A 15,062-nucleotide genomic window follows, 5' to 3' on the forward strand; every position below is an offset into this window, starting at 1 on the left:
TCTATAAAATCTCCACTATTCAGATGGAAGATAATTTGTCAGCAATAATTGGGAACGATTCTCTTGTTTGGCTTGCCCAGTAAAAACTCAAACGCATCATTTTCCCAAAGCCATCCTTTCTGAGTCATGCTACAGGCAGGTGATTTTCCTCATAGTTCTCTGATCCTAAATAAGCAGCCTAGTATTGTCAGTTATTTTAGATTTTCCAAGATAACCCAAGCAAGTTTTTCATGAATACCGCAGAGTGTTTTTGGTAGCTTTTCCAAATGTGAATCCCTCTCAAGTCTCTACAGTTGAGTCATGATGAAAAGGATCAAGGAAGCTGGGTGGCTTCTAGACTCCACAGCTACTACCTAGGCAACTAGGTCAGTCAATCCATTTTTGTTGATCACATTTTCCTACTCTGCTCTACAGTTATGTTCCAAAAAAATAATTGAAATGATCTCTAAGCCCCTTTCCTCCTCTAACATTCACATTGCATTGTGAAGCATCAAGAAAAACTCTGGCGACATTTAGGACACGTGACTAATGTGGCAATACACTGGGCCACTCTCAAGAGTGGCCTGAACTAGCTTTGAGCAGAGAAGAGGGAAGTGAGGTGAGGCTGATGAGGGAGGAAAACGGTGACTCTTCAAACAACCCCTCCAGGGTCAGTCACGAATTCACAAGGTGCAGGTGGGTGGGGCGGTAGGGGGGTCTGGCTGCGTTGACGACAGAAGGCTACTTCCGGCTGTGGTGCGTATGACGTCAGGGTCGAGTCAGACTGGCCCAGCCACCTAGAAACGGAGCAGGGAGGCCTCGCGAGAGTTCAGGGAGGCCGCCCCGAGATTCCGGCGCGGCGGCGGGTCCCACCTCCCGGGGGCGGGGCGAGGGCGGAGCGGGCAGAAGGGAGCGGACTGGCGCCGGCTCTGTTGCGGCCCGTGCGGAGGCTGAGCCGGCCGCGGGAGCGACCGGAGGCAGGTGAGTGCGCGGATGCGGCGCTCCGCGGCGGAGGGGGCTGGGGCGCTCGGCTCGCCGCGCCGGCCCCAACTCTGAGAGCGGGAGCGGGAGACGATCTTAGGTGTCTTTGGGTGTCCAGGGAAAGCCGGGCTAATTTCGGGGCTGGAAATGTCTCCGGTGAAGCTCCGGCGACGGCCTTGGCCCTCTTGTTTCCCGGGGTGGTACTGGCACCGGGTGCCCGGAGAGGTGGCCTCGAGCCCCGGGAGGCATCTTTGTCCTTCCCTGCTCCTTTCGCCTTCCACTCCTCGGCCCCCGTGTACCACGCTCCCGGTCCCTGCCTGGGCTTCATAAACAATAACAAATGTCGCGGATCCTCTCCTGTATCCCCCGCTCTCCCGTCCCTTGCCCTCAGCCGATGCCACCGAGGGGAAGGATTCTGGGCATGGCTCTTACATTGTGGGGGCTATTTGTGTACCATTCCTAAAAACTGATGCGTCAGATTGCTAAACATTTCTCAGATAGACACAGTAAAGCTGCCCAGCTCCCAGAAGACACGAAGTGTTCAAAACCGGTCTCAAAATCCGTCCGTACCACTGGAACCCTAGACCCTTCTTTTCAACATCATTTTCTCCCACTCCCTTTTTTCACATTACTGTCGGGGGCAAATGAGTGGTTGTCTGGTATAGGAATAGGGAAGGCTGTGCCCGATTGAGGTGGAGACATTTCACCTTTAAAAAGTTGTCAGGTTGATAGCAAAAGAACAAACTTTATTTTCAAAACCAGTGGACTCCTGTTTACTGATACTACTTTTGTTTCGTGGGACCGCTTTTCAGACTGTAAATTTGGAGGAAAGACAAAAAAAAAAAAATGGGGAGGGGGGCGGGCTGGTGGTGCTGGGAGTAGTGGCTTCTCCAAAAAGTGTGATGCTGTTGTTCTTCACTTGATAAAATGCAAAACCAACGCTCCTGTCTATTTCATGCAACTTGTGATAAGTTTTGATAGAAGCCGATTGCTCGGAGAAGGTGGCCTGAGTATTAGCTTTATCACTACTAAAGTCTGAGGAAACAACTTTAAGTGTTTTATTTATGCCTCCTAGCTGTAAGAAGGGAGTGAGACTTAGTCTTTTGAGGGGTGTGAGTGGGTTGGGGGCATAAACTTGTCAGGTTTCCCTACTTAAAGGCAGGGTTTATTGTGGTTTAAGCCCAGTTTTGCTTACTGAGGGCAGGTTTTTGAAAGTTCTCTGTCTCAATCATAAATGTATATAAGATACTGGAAACCTCTTTGTGTTTGTTTGGCCTTTCTTTGTATGCCTCAGGATATATAAAACAATTAAGTTTATTATACTCTCTACCCAGTAGCTGAGAGGTATTGTATGTGAGTTGGCCATTTTTCTGACTATTTGAGGGGAGAGAAATTAGTCCAAAATAGGATGTTAAATTATGATGACATTTGTTCATTGCATAGGTAAGTCAAAGTACCTTTATGTAAAAAAGTCCTGATCTCAAAGGAGGTACAATGGATAAAAATATTTTTTTTGGTTTGATCTTTGGTTTGGTTTTAGCTTTGTGGTGTTCTCCTTGTTAAGATGGCTGATAACATTCCCCATTTGGTTGGGTTATGTTTAGAATGAGAAACAAATTGGGTGTAGTTTGTGTAATCCTTTGAAAGGCCGTGCCACTGGGGAATGAAAAAATTAGACTTAGAAAAACCACATTAAATGAGTGCAATTCTTTAGCCTTTTGTTTTTGAGTTTGTTTTAAAATAAATCAAAGAGTAGAGGCCAGGAATATTTGTGCAACTAAGAAGGTGTCCTCAGCAGTTTTTATGCCAGAAAAACATTAATTTCAATAGGTAAGACGCTATAAAAACAAAGGAAGACTTGTACTTTGTAGAAAATGGTAACAAAGCAATGGACTCAATTCAGCCATTTGTTTTCAGAAAAGTTCTGTCCTCTCAAAGTAAGGGCAACATCATTATGTTAGCGAAGTAGGATAGCACTTTAGAAAGTGTTTTCCCAGTGACCTGGGGTAAGTTGGAAGCTTTTTTGCATGTGTGTGGCACTTTTTTGAGAGAGAAAAGAGGGCACAAATCAAAGCCAGAAAGATTGGCATCTCAAAGTAATGTTAAAATCAGCAGATGGTCAAGTTATGATTAAGTAGACTTGACATATGCAGAAATTATGCTACTGTATTTTTATATTAAAAGCACCATAGACTTTTTGAATGAAAAAATGAGAATAAGCTTTTAAAGCATAAGAAATTTTTAAAAATTAATTTAAAAAGATAATCTTGGTCATTAGTTAAAAAAATATTAAGTGAATCCTTCTTTCCCCCCACTTCAACCCCTCAAATGTTTGTTTAAGTCTTAAGAGAACATTTAGCAAGGTATGCCCAGTACTTAAGTGTGCTGATTACATAAAGCTCCTTTCTCCAGGTAAAGGTTTGGTAATTGACAGGGCATTTATTGTTCAGAACCTTTAGAGAGAGGAAACTGAAGGGCAACAATGAACAGTATTTGCTGTCCTGTACACTCAGATGAACTGTGGTCTCTGTCTCCAACCTCATGGGAGGGAAATATACCCAATAACTATAGTACACAATGCATTTTGTGGAGAAGCCAAGGAGGGAGGGGTTAAATTCTACTAGACCAATTAAGGAAGGCTTTCAGTAGAGAAAGGCATTTGTGTAGATGATTTGGATGAGCTAGTCATATGATAGTCATCATAAGCAAACACTTTATATAATGCTGCTTGCCGCTAAACCCTTACAGTACTAATCTACCTGGGTTTAATCCCTACAGCAAGTGTATGGAGTAGGTGTTTTTATTCCCATTTTGCAGACAGGGTAACTGAGGTACCTAGAAAATGGTAAAACAAGGATTCCAACCCAGGCATTCTGGCTTATACTCGCATCCCTGTGCTTAACCACTCTCCTTATTTTATCTCCCGCTTTTGATGGCCTTTCTCAGGTCTGTAGTTTCAAAGACTTGATTTGGAAAAGTACATTCCTCTGGCACCTAAATTTAGGGATCTGTTTTCTAGAAAGAGCTCCAAGATAGCAAAACCCAGGTAAATAACTTATTTTTGGCATGTTAGATATTTAATCTCTTTTTGGAAGTTGCTCTTGGTGCAGATTAAATGTAATCATTGAGTGGGACTTTTGATGAATTTGACTTATTACCTAGAAGCAATAACCATAAGGATGTAGAAGTGAGAAGTTATAACTGTATTAGCTCCTTTGCCTAGTGGAATGTTTGAATCATTGTATATTTGGCTTGTAATTTTTTAAAACAACTGGCACTGGGTATTTTTTGGATTGAATTGTGAATTTGGAATTTAGTTAATGATTGACTGTCATTCTCAGCCCTTTCAGTTTTTATTTCCACAAACAGCTAAATTTATAATGCCTGAATCAGTGTTTTGAATAGAGTGTTGTACATGCTTAAAATGAGAGAAGTTCAATCACTGATACTTCATGTTAGGGCAACTTTGAAAGCTCTCTGGGATTGTGAAATAAAAGGTGCTATAGAATTGCACTGGGCCCAGTATAGGCCTACACAGTAAATGCTTCTTTGTTGAATGAATGGTCCAGCTGATTTTATTTATGAAGTTTCAGGAATGGTTCGCATTTGTTATTGGTTATCTAGGTATTGAAATCACAATAAACTCAATTGGATTTAAAGGTTAGGGAAAAAAAGTATGTCTAGGCAGTGGTAGGGCTACTTACTTGTCCTTACCTGTCTAGCAAGATGGAGACCTTTGTCAGTGCACTGATCGACCATACTCATAGTTTTAAGTAGAGCTCCAGAGGCACAGTCTCTGTGAATGAAGTGTTCTCTCCTGTGTGAGTGTGGTAGATTCTAGAAAACCCTGATGACTGTAAAACCTGATGGGAAAAGTGTCAGAACAATAGCCAGGATTTAAAGCCCATGTATTTATATTATTACAGTAAGACAAAAATGGCAAAACAAATTTAAGAATTTTTTTCCATACAGCTTGAATTAGCAGTGCTGGCGTATTATTTCCATTTACCACCCCCTGATTGATAAAATTTTCAGGATCTTCAGCCCATAATTTCAAGGAGATGCTTTTAAGTCCACTATGCTTTGTTGTAAAAAGTTCCACGTTCCTTTAAGTACGGGTTTTGTTTTGAAAGGTTATTCTCAGTAAAAAGGAGTGTGAGTTGGGCAAACTCAAAGAGAAATCAGACATACTCTCACCTCCTTGCTGATAGAAATTTTGGGGGCATCTTTTCCCATCATAGGCTAGTTTTGTCTCCATTGAAAGTCCACTGAGACAGGTAGCCTCCCTAAGACCTTAGCAGTTACAGGTCAGATAGTGAGCCGACCATTCAGGTTGATGTTGTGTAAATTCAGAAAGGCCTCGAACTTTGGCAGTTTGTCTGTGGCTTATGATAGTAGTACTTGTACTGTGCTCAACTTTTAAATTCTTAAACAAGCTCCTTGTCTTCCCCTGAATTAACACCAGACCAGCTGACAACCCAAATTGGTGCTGATTCTCTGGGCACACATATGGAAGGTTTCCTGTTTTCCTTGTCTTTTGCTGATTCTTATTGATTCCATGGGTGTGTAAGTCACTGAGCCCATGTGCAAAGGCAGCATCCATTGCTCTTGCACCTTTTGCAGTTATTTGCTAATCTCTACATCTGCCTCAGGAGGGGATTCTGTTCCTCTTCTTCCTAATTTTGGGGCACTTTTACTGCTTTTGCAATTACCAAATGTGATGGAGTTAATAATAGTTAACACCTCAAAATCAACCACAGATAACAACCACTTCCCCAGAATAAAGAACAAGATGGCAGAAACTTAAATGACTCTGCATGATGCTAATACCATCTATTTTGGGCAAGCAGAGTTGCTGTGTCTTTGCTATGGAGCTTCGCTTTCATTCTGTCTATGAATATTTAGAAAATCGAAAGTTTGGAATCAGAGACGCCTCTGTATACATCAGTAAGCACCTTTGTTTTTTCTTGGTCTTGTTCTTCTGTACAGTCATTGCTCTTCAGCTTTTATGACTCGGAGATTTTGGCTATGCTTCTGTAGAGTCTTCTGCCGTCCTGGAGGCACAGGAAGTAATTTGTGCATATAATATGAAAAATGCTCTGTGTAATCTGTATTTCTCAAACACTGTCTCCTAACAGTGGTATGTAGACTTAGCTCTCTGTATATCATCTTCCCCGCTGACATGTTCTTGGCTCCTTTTTCTTTCTGAATGTCACCAGTTAGGGTGCAGGTCTAGTAATAATTTTATCAACAACAGTAATCATTTACTTAACACTTACTATGCACCAGATATAGTGCTAAATACTCTATATAAATATTATCCCATTTAATCCCCACAGCAACCCTCTGAGTTATTATCTCTACTTACAAACAAGGCAACTGGAGCCTAGTGGGGTGAAGGGACCAGGGCCTCATGAGTAGATGAGTAGATAGTTAAGTGGCAGAGTGAGAAACTGATTCCTAAGATCCAGGTTTGCTTTCTCTTATATTGCTTTATTTTATTACAAAAACTTCTCCTTTGCTATTTAATTTACCTCCTTCTTCAAGTCCCACCTGAATTTTCTTTCTTCCCTGTCCTCCCTCCTTTTTTAGGAGTTATTTACATTTTTGATGTAGAGCATACATTCTCTTGCGAGAAGTATACAGAAATATTTTAGCTCTATTCTGATTTCCTATAGAGAGGGATTTGCTCTTGGAGGGAGCTTATTGTAAGAATAATACTAGTAACACCTTACATTTGTATTGTTCTTTAGAGTTTTATAAAGCATTTTTACACTTTTTCTCGCTTGATCCTCAAAGCAAACTTAAATTCGGGTCTTCAGATTAAAAGCTGCTACAGGTAGTTTGCTAAGGCTTCTATAAAGTTAGTTGATGAGACAGTTCTTGCCCTAAGCAGTTTTAATGTTGAAATAAATGATATGATCAAATGTTCTGACTTCATTCAAGCCAAATGGGAGCAGATATATATCATTGTAGCTCAGCGTTTTCTTAAAAGGTCTTAGAGTTTTGAGCTTTGAACTTCTTTTTTGGTCAAAATTGAGAAGTTGGAGCTTTAGTTCTGCATTTTAAATCATAAAATGTTTTAAGTTCTCACTTCTTGTGATTCAGGTGAATGATAGTTAAATTGCTGTCTACCTCATCCTGCACACAACTGTTGGATTTAACTAGAATAATTACGATGAAGGAACGGGGTGGAGGGAGGACAGATATTTTTTCAGAAGTGAAATTAGGACTTCCCTGGTGGTGCAGTGGTTAAGAATCCACCTGCCAATGCAGGGCACAGGGGTTCGAGCCCTGGTCCAGGAAGATCCCACATGCTGCGGAGCAACTAAGCCCGTGTGCCACAACTACTGAGCCTGCACTCTAGAGCCCGCGAGCCACAGCTACTGGAGCCCGCAAGCTGCAGCTACTGAGGCCCATGTGCCTAGAGCCTGTGCTCCGCAACAAGAGAAGCCACTGCAAAGAGAAGCCACCGCAATGAGGCCCACGCACCGCAATGAAGAGTAGGCCCCACTCACTGCAACTAGAGAAAGCCCGCGTGCAGCAATGAAACCCAAGGCAGCCAAAAAATACAATACAATACAGTACAATACAATACAATACAGTACAATGTTAGCTTAAAAAAAAAGTGAAATTAAAGAATTGGGGATCCTAACAAGGGCTTGATGAGGTATCTTACAGTAGCACTCTTGTAGGAAATTGGTTATAAATTTTAAAGAATGGATAAGTTGCTCTGGAAAGTTGTGTTATTTGAGAGATCAGAGAGCTTATTTAATGAACCATTTTTCAAATATTATCTTGTACCAGTATCTTGTTTTATTAAATTTAGTTTTTATTGAGCTGTGGACATTTTTACTTAGCTGAGCATTTGTCCATTGACTTGTTCCCATTATGAAAATACCACACCATGTTTGTCCTTCTTAATTTTTCTGTGTTTGTCAGCAGGGGCTAGTTGTCTGGTTTTTAAGACTAGGGAGTTGCCTTTTGTTGTCTTTTTACAATAGAGATCCATTTCATTTGGACACATCTTTCAAATCTGGTTGAGAATATTCTCCATATGTCCACTATTACCTCGCCAAACAGAATAGACTTTCTATTTTTGTGGCTAGAGTGGAAAAATTTCAGTCTTGAATTGTATGTATTTGACCCACTGATAGTCTTAATACTGGCAAATCCTAAAGGAATCACAGACTCAATATTTTAGTGAGGTTAATCATCACAGTTCAACATGTATCAGCTATTTTCTGGGCACTGTATTAGGTACCATGGCAAAATAGAGACAAGTAAAATGTATTGCCCTTCTACTTAGAAAGGTTCAATCCAGTAAGAGACAAAATGTATGGATACAAATAACTGTAATTCAAGCAGAAAGTGATAAGCAAGTAACAGGGCACTGTAGGAGCAGCGGAAGGAGAGATTGCTTCTGGCTGGAGAGATTAGGAAGGCTTCTTATATAAAGTGAAATAGGAATTGACCATTTATGAGTGAAGGACGTGCTAGGCAGAGAGATTAGCGTGAGTTGGTAACATCTCTATAACACCTGATAAATTATATGTTAATTATTTACTTCTCTGCCCTATTGGGCTTGAGCCCATTCAGTTTAGGGAACAGGTGTTTTTCAGCTTTTCATTCTCTGCATCATCAACTGCTCAACCTGGTATATTTAATTAAAGTATTATCAATACTTTAGTAATGTTACAGAGGCAAGAGTATACAGAACGGATTCAAGGGAAGAGGGGCCGGAAATGGGAAGACCAATGAAGAGACTAATTTAAATAACCTAGGAGATAGATAATGAAGTTCTAAACCATGTGGGATTGGAAAGGAGAGACTTGGATGGATGAATGATGCCCCTTCATGTTGAGACCTAGGGAGTTCTTTGACTCTGAATTACCTGTGAGGTACGTGTCGAGTACCAGGAAATGCAGTGATGAAAAGACATGGTGCGCGCTCAGAAAGCAGGCAGGCACCTGCAGGACTGCTTAGAGGTTTAGAAATAATTGCAGTGGCATGTAGCTGCTGTACTGAAGGAGCACTCAAGGGAGCACCTATCTGGGGGAATCAAAGAAGGTTTCCAGGGAGGTGGTAGTGTTTGAGCTTAGACTTGAAGGGTGAGTAGGAGTTTTTCAGGCCAAAAAGCAGCAGGAAAACATGATAGCATAGAATGTAGGAGGCTGTTGAGGGATTATTTTAGTGTTGGGGCAAGAGGCTGGATAGGATAAACGAACTTGTCCTAATAAAATAACTTTCTTTTTGCCGTGTTTTTCCATATTTATTTTATTCAGCTTTAGCACTCTGAGCTTTTGTAAGGAAGTGTTTCTGTTGCCTCTTACAACCTCGTGGAAGCACCTCTGCTGTGTTTCGCACTCAGCCTGCTGCCAGGGATAAATGTCTCTTGCTTCCATTTTGTGAAATTAAATAGAAAAGGTAAGGACACCATTAGCCAGAGAGATCGAGGAGAAGAAATCCACTAAAACCTTTCTCTTTGATGAGTGCCCGGAGCAAGTAGGGTTGACGTATAAGGAGAATGCAGCATCAGAGCATGGCTTCAGGAGTACTTGACTTGAGGGAGGGGATTGTGGTAGGAACATAATTATTTACCTTTCCCATCAAGTTTTATGGCGCCCTAAAAGTTTCCCAGAAATGAAATATCTAGTGCTAAAGTCCTTTTATTCTGGATATAGCGTGTTTTTTTTTTCATCTTCTCTATGCTAGCGCTTATTATATTGTAATTACTTAGCATGACTCTAAACTTCAAATGGTATCAGCCATTGTCTCTAGTTTGCCCTGCTTCCACCTTTTTTGGTCATTTAGAAACCTGCATCTGCAAGTCATGATTCTGAGCCTGACGTTAGACTGCCAGAGCTAAAAAGCACTCAAGGTTTCTTTTCACAAAGGTTTACTTTCTGTAGCCATTTGTTTTTTCTGTCCTGTGAGTTGGGACACTGACACAGAATATAGTTAAATTGCTTTCTAAGGACAACTGAAAAGTTCATTGTAGACCCCAGTTAGGTGTATATCAGTTGCGTTTCTGGCGGGGTGGGGGGGCGGCGGTGTTGACAGCTGTGTTAGCTTTAGTGCCATTAGTGGTAATAAAATCTATGGCCACTACCAGGAGGAAAGCGAAAGGCAGGACAGGGGAAGAAAAAGAAGGCTTGCCGAGGGGCGGGAGAGGCATCGGCCGGGGGCAGGAGAAAAGGTGCATATGGTTGAAAGAGGTCAAGCACCTCTAACACCCGTTCCAGGTGCCACTTGGTGGGGCCAGTGCCATATTTTAAGGTTAAGTTGAGCCGCAAGTAGTCCTGTCTAAAAATAGCCTGGGTGTATTGTGCCAAAAATGACAGTTTGTTTTCATCAAGCATTTCTGGATTTAAGTTTAAAAACTTGTTTATGTACCTGTGTCTCTCTGTTTTTAGAATTGAGCAGAAATGGAAACAGAAACCAACACACTTTTTTTTTTTTTTTTTTTTTTTTTTTTGCGGTACGCGGGCCTCTCACTGCTGTGGCCTCTCCCCTTGCGGGGCCAATAAAATTTTTAGTGAATTTTAAAACTATAATTTCTCTGACTAATCATCTATTTATGTCCAGATTGCACAATTCTGCAAATTATAATGATGTTGAATAATAATATAGTAGTTCTACAACTTGATAAATTATTTTTGTAACACTATTTGCCTATTAATTTAAGATTAATGAATTTAACCTATTTCAGCATGTTTATTTATTTATTTTTAGTTTTTTGCGGTACGTGGGCCTCTCACTGTTGTGGTCTCTCCCGTTGCGGAGCACAGGTTCCGGACGCGCAGGCTCAGCGGCCATGGCTCACGGGCCTAGCCGCTCCGCGGCATGTGGGATCTTCATCTTCCCGGACCGGGGCACGAACCCGTGTCCCCTGCACCGGCAGGCGGACTCTTAAACACTGCGCCACCAGGGAAGCCCACCAACACACTTTAAATGTTAGTGAAAGTTAGATCTACCTGTCTGAAATGTTAAGACTTAAAACCATAGATTATGTATAGTCCCAAGTCAGGTACAAGGTGACAGAAAGGGAAAGGAAGAATAAGTAGGCACATGTGTTTGGGTAAAACTGCATCCTGATACCAGCCATATAACTGGACGCATAGAGGGGAAAGTAGGATAAGAAATTAGCTCTAGAGCCTGTGTTTTCCTTTCTAGGTCAACACAGGTCCTCCTTCCCTTTATGAAAACATTATCAAACAAGAAACTTGTTCTTCAAAGTGTTTTTTCATCATTGGACAAAGCCAAAGAATAAAAATAGGTATGATTTTAGTTTTTCTTTAACAGTGATAAAAAGTTTTCTCAGATTGTAAGAAATACTGGATTGAATTAAAGTCTTTGACTCATTTTCAGAGTTGAAAGATGCTGTAGAGGTCAAATAGTCCAATTCTCTACTGTGAATTCCCTCTAATCCCTGGTAAGTGGGTGTTTAGTCTTTGCCTAAAGATTTCAGTTCTTTGCCTAAAGATAAGAAACTTAACAGATCACAAGATTGCTGACTTTCCTTCTCTTCAGTGGTTGGTGTTCTCCAGCCTTCTGTCTCCAGTCCTCTTCTCACTCCACACACTCTGGGGTCTGGACGATCTCATATGCTCCGATATCTTCTTCAGTGACAACTCTGTGATGATGACTTCCAGATCAGACCCTTTTCTGAGCTTGAGACTCCATGGTCCATCTCTTTCCTAGTTATCACCACCTGGGTGTTTTCCGCAAGAGTCAATGTTATCTTCTCCTTTCCCAGAATCTTTCTCATGCTCCTTACCTCCTCCAATGCATGATGTTATTCTCTCTTTGGTTGCCCCAGCCACAAACCTGGAAATCATCCTTGACTCCTCTTCTTGTTTATCCCTCACATCCAGTTATTTATTAAGTCCTCCTTACTGCCTCTTGAATTCTATCCATCTTGGCCCTTTTTCAGTGTCAATATCTTCATGTGGACTCCAAATTACTAAAATAGCCATCTCTCTGCTACCAGTCTTGCTGTCTTCCGTTTTCTATGTGGCTGCCAAAAGGGTTCTCCTAAAATGTAAATCTGATTATATAAATCCTACAGTTAAAATTTCCAATGATTCCCCATCGCCTCCTCCAGATTCCTTAACATGGCATGCGAACCTGAGTCCCTTTAAGAAGTGGTGCCCTTTGGCTTTTCTAGCCTTATCTTTCATTACTTCCTCTACTCACCTCTGCAGCTGTACTGAACCTCTAGCTTTCTCTGACCTTGGGTCTTATATGCTACTTTCTGGAATGCCCTCTCCCATACTCTTCTGGGTAACTCCTGTGCTTTCTTTAGTACTCTGCTTAGGCATCTCCACTTTCAGGGATGCCTGCCTTGACCTCTCACCTCTTGTTCAGGGTTAGATGCTCCTCCTTTGCTTTCCCACAGCATCTTGTGCATATCTCTCTCATGACACTTTTTATATCTTAAAACCCAATCATAGCTAACATTGTGAACATTTATCGTGTGCCAAAACTTACTGAGCTTTTTCTATGTGCCAGGCACGGAACAGTGTAAATTGGAAAGTTCTTCCTTTATGCAGCTTTCAACTGGTTGTCATCACAGAATTAGAGATAATTTTGTATCACTGTAAGAGTGATGTTTGAGGACAGCTATCTTATGTCTTCTCTGTTTCAGGCTAAGCGTGCTCATTTAATTTGTTCAAATATCATGGATTCCAGACTTTTTACCTTCCTGGCCACTCTCCTCCATATGTGTTATATTTCGTTAGTTTTCTCTCTTAAAATGTGTGCTTCAGTTTTAGATAAATTACAGTTGTCATAAAGAGAAGCAGAACTTCACAGGTGTGTGGTATCTGGATATAGATTGTCATATTTAAGCTATAGATCTCACTTTTCCAGGTACATAGATGTGAATTTGTGTGTTTGTGTGTGTGTGTGTCCAGAAATACTCAGGATTGTGGAATTTACTTACATTTAGCAAGTGACCAGGAGACTTGATATAGAAACAAAAATGCCAACTAATGAATTTGTTAATATCACTGTGAGTAGAACAGAAACTTGCATCATTTGTTCGGCGCACCGTCACCTCAGTAAAACAATCTACATAGGAAGTGGTCATTCTAATCAAAATGGGTCATCCTCGTGAGGATGATAGTCTTAATAGCTGATGCAGCCTCTTTTTTATAAGGATGCACCTGACCAGCACTGCTCTGGACGTGGTCAGCCATGTCCACCTCAGACAATGTTAGGGGAATGCAGGCAAAACCTTGCTTGTTAAACTCCGGCTTTCCCCCCCCTAGATTAATGTAACCCTTAATGTAACTCTTAATTAATGTAACTCTTCTATTAACACAGTCTTTCCTTTAGCCAGAAGAAAAGCAATTGACAAGGTTTCAGCTTTCTTAATTCACATTCTAATCCTGCCTCCCAGAAAGTACACCCTGCTCACTTTTGATTGCATTGGGATATTCTCAAATATTTTCAATTACACATTTTCTTGGAATTACTATCTAATTCATTTGTTTCATGCTGTTATTACTCCCGGAGGGTGACTTAATTTCCAAATTATGAGAACATTTTACTTTGTCCCTTCATACTGTCTATAGGGCATTGCCGGCTATTGAAAGCTTCTCCAGATATGAGCCCAACAATACAGCAAAGGTATGGCATTCACCTTGCTTCTTCCTAACCTATGTCTATCAACTCAGCCTAAGATTAAGATCATCTAAGTTTTGGGGGCAGTCATTCCACACTTCTAATTTGTGGCAAGCTTTATTCAACAAAAACTTTAGTTGTTCTTTATGTATATAACAGTTAATCACAATTTATACTTAGCATTTGATTGCTTTTGAATCCAAATATAATTTTTACCTTCTCTCTATTAAATTTCATTTGTTAAAGTTAACCTTCTGTAAAAATTAGTTTGGATTCTGACTCTGCTGTCCCACTTTTGATTATTCTCTAGGATCTATTCATCCTCATGTTTTGATAAGGATGTCATCAAAAGCTTTATCTGGTCATTGGTAATATAACTGTCTAAGCCCAGTGAGTCTTGCAGAACTTTCTTATGAGCATTCTGGGTTTTGTTGCTTAATCCGTTATCAACACATCTATTACTCAGCCCATTTTTCTTCATCTTTCTCCCTTACCCCCCTAAAAAGAACTGGAGAGTGGAGCTTGTTAAGTACCTTTCAGAGAGTCACATAGATTGTTTGCCTTGTAGATTTGCCAAGAAAAGAAATAAAGTTACTGGGCAAGACTTGTTCCTCCTGAATCCATGCTGATTTTTAGTGATCACCCACCTTTGTCTGTGCTGTGTGACCACCTAGAGGGGTGGGATAGGGCGAGTGGGAGGGAGGCTCCAGAGGGAGGGGATATGGGGATATATGTATACATACAGCTGATTCACTTTGTTATACAGCAGAAACTAACACAACATTCTAAAGCAATTATACTCCAATAAAGATGTTAAAAAAATTAATCAAGGCTAGTTTAACTAGAATTCTGTTCTTGAGAACTTGCTGAAACATATGACACATCTTGCCTTGTATAGTCTCAAACAGGATTTACTTTTCTCTGAACTTTTTGTAATTTTTGTTCCCTAGTTATGTCCCACATTTCCATCCCCAGCCATTGTAACCAACTTCAGAATTACTCTGAGGTTCCCCAATTAATCATTGCCATTTAATTGGCTAATTCCTTCCCAGTGGTTGCATTCATATCCAGAATGTTTGTTTCCCTATGTGAGAGATGGAAGGCTAAGCGAGGCATTTATCAGATGCCTTGATTTTTAGCTGTGGGAGAATTCTAGCAGATATCCCAAATGCTGAAGTCCCCATTACAGCTCAGTTTATCTCTATGTCAGCTTCAGTCTCGAACATATTCCAAACCAGCAGTTCTTTTTTTTTTTTGAACATCTTTATTGGAGTATAATTGCTTTACAATGGTGTGTTAGTTTCTGCTTTATAACGAACTGAATCAGCTCTACATATACATTTATCCCCATATCTCTTCCTTCTTGCGTCTCTCACCCTCTCTATCCCACCCCTCTAGGTGGTCACAAAGCACCGAGCTGATCTCCCTGTGCTATGCGGCTGCTTCCCACTAGCTATCGGATTTACATTTGG

The 15,062-nt window shown here is 40.9% G+C and overlaps 1 protein-coding gene across 5 annotated transcripts in view; it reads left to right on the forward strand.

Annotated features, from left to right (window-relative positions):
* Positions 1-883: 883 nt before the first annotated feature.
* Positions 884-15,062, forward strand: part of STK38L (serine/threonine kinase 38 like) — an 83,500-nt gene continuing 69,321 nt past the window's right edge. For 2 of the 5 annotated variants that reach the window (XM_024129328.3, XM_055085518.1), the window contains exon 1: positions 13,542-13,596. The gene's annotated coding sequence lies outside the window, so the exon portion shown is untranslated. Of the gene's footprint in view, positions 961-11,218; positions 11,240-13,541; positions 13,597-15,062 lie in introns of those variants that run through there. The other 3 variants (XM_024129326.3, XM_024129327.3, XM_024129329.3) reach the window with 3 other exon arrangements.

The sequence above is a fragment of the Physeter macrocephalus genome, chromosome 6 (genome assembly GCF_002837175.3).
Source record: "Physeter macrocephalus isolate SW-GA chromosome 6, ASM283717v5, whole genome shotgun sequence".
In the NCBI taxonomy this organism is placed as follows: Eukaryota; Metazoa; Chordata; class Mammalia; order Artiodactyla; family Physeteridae; genus Physeter; species Physeter macrocephalus.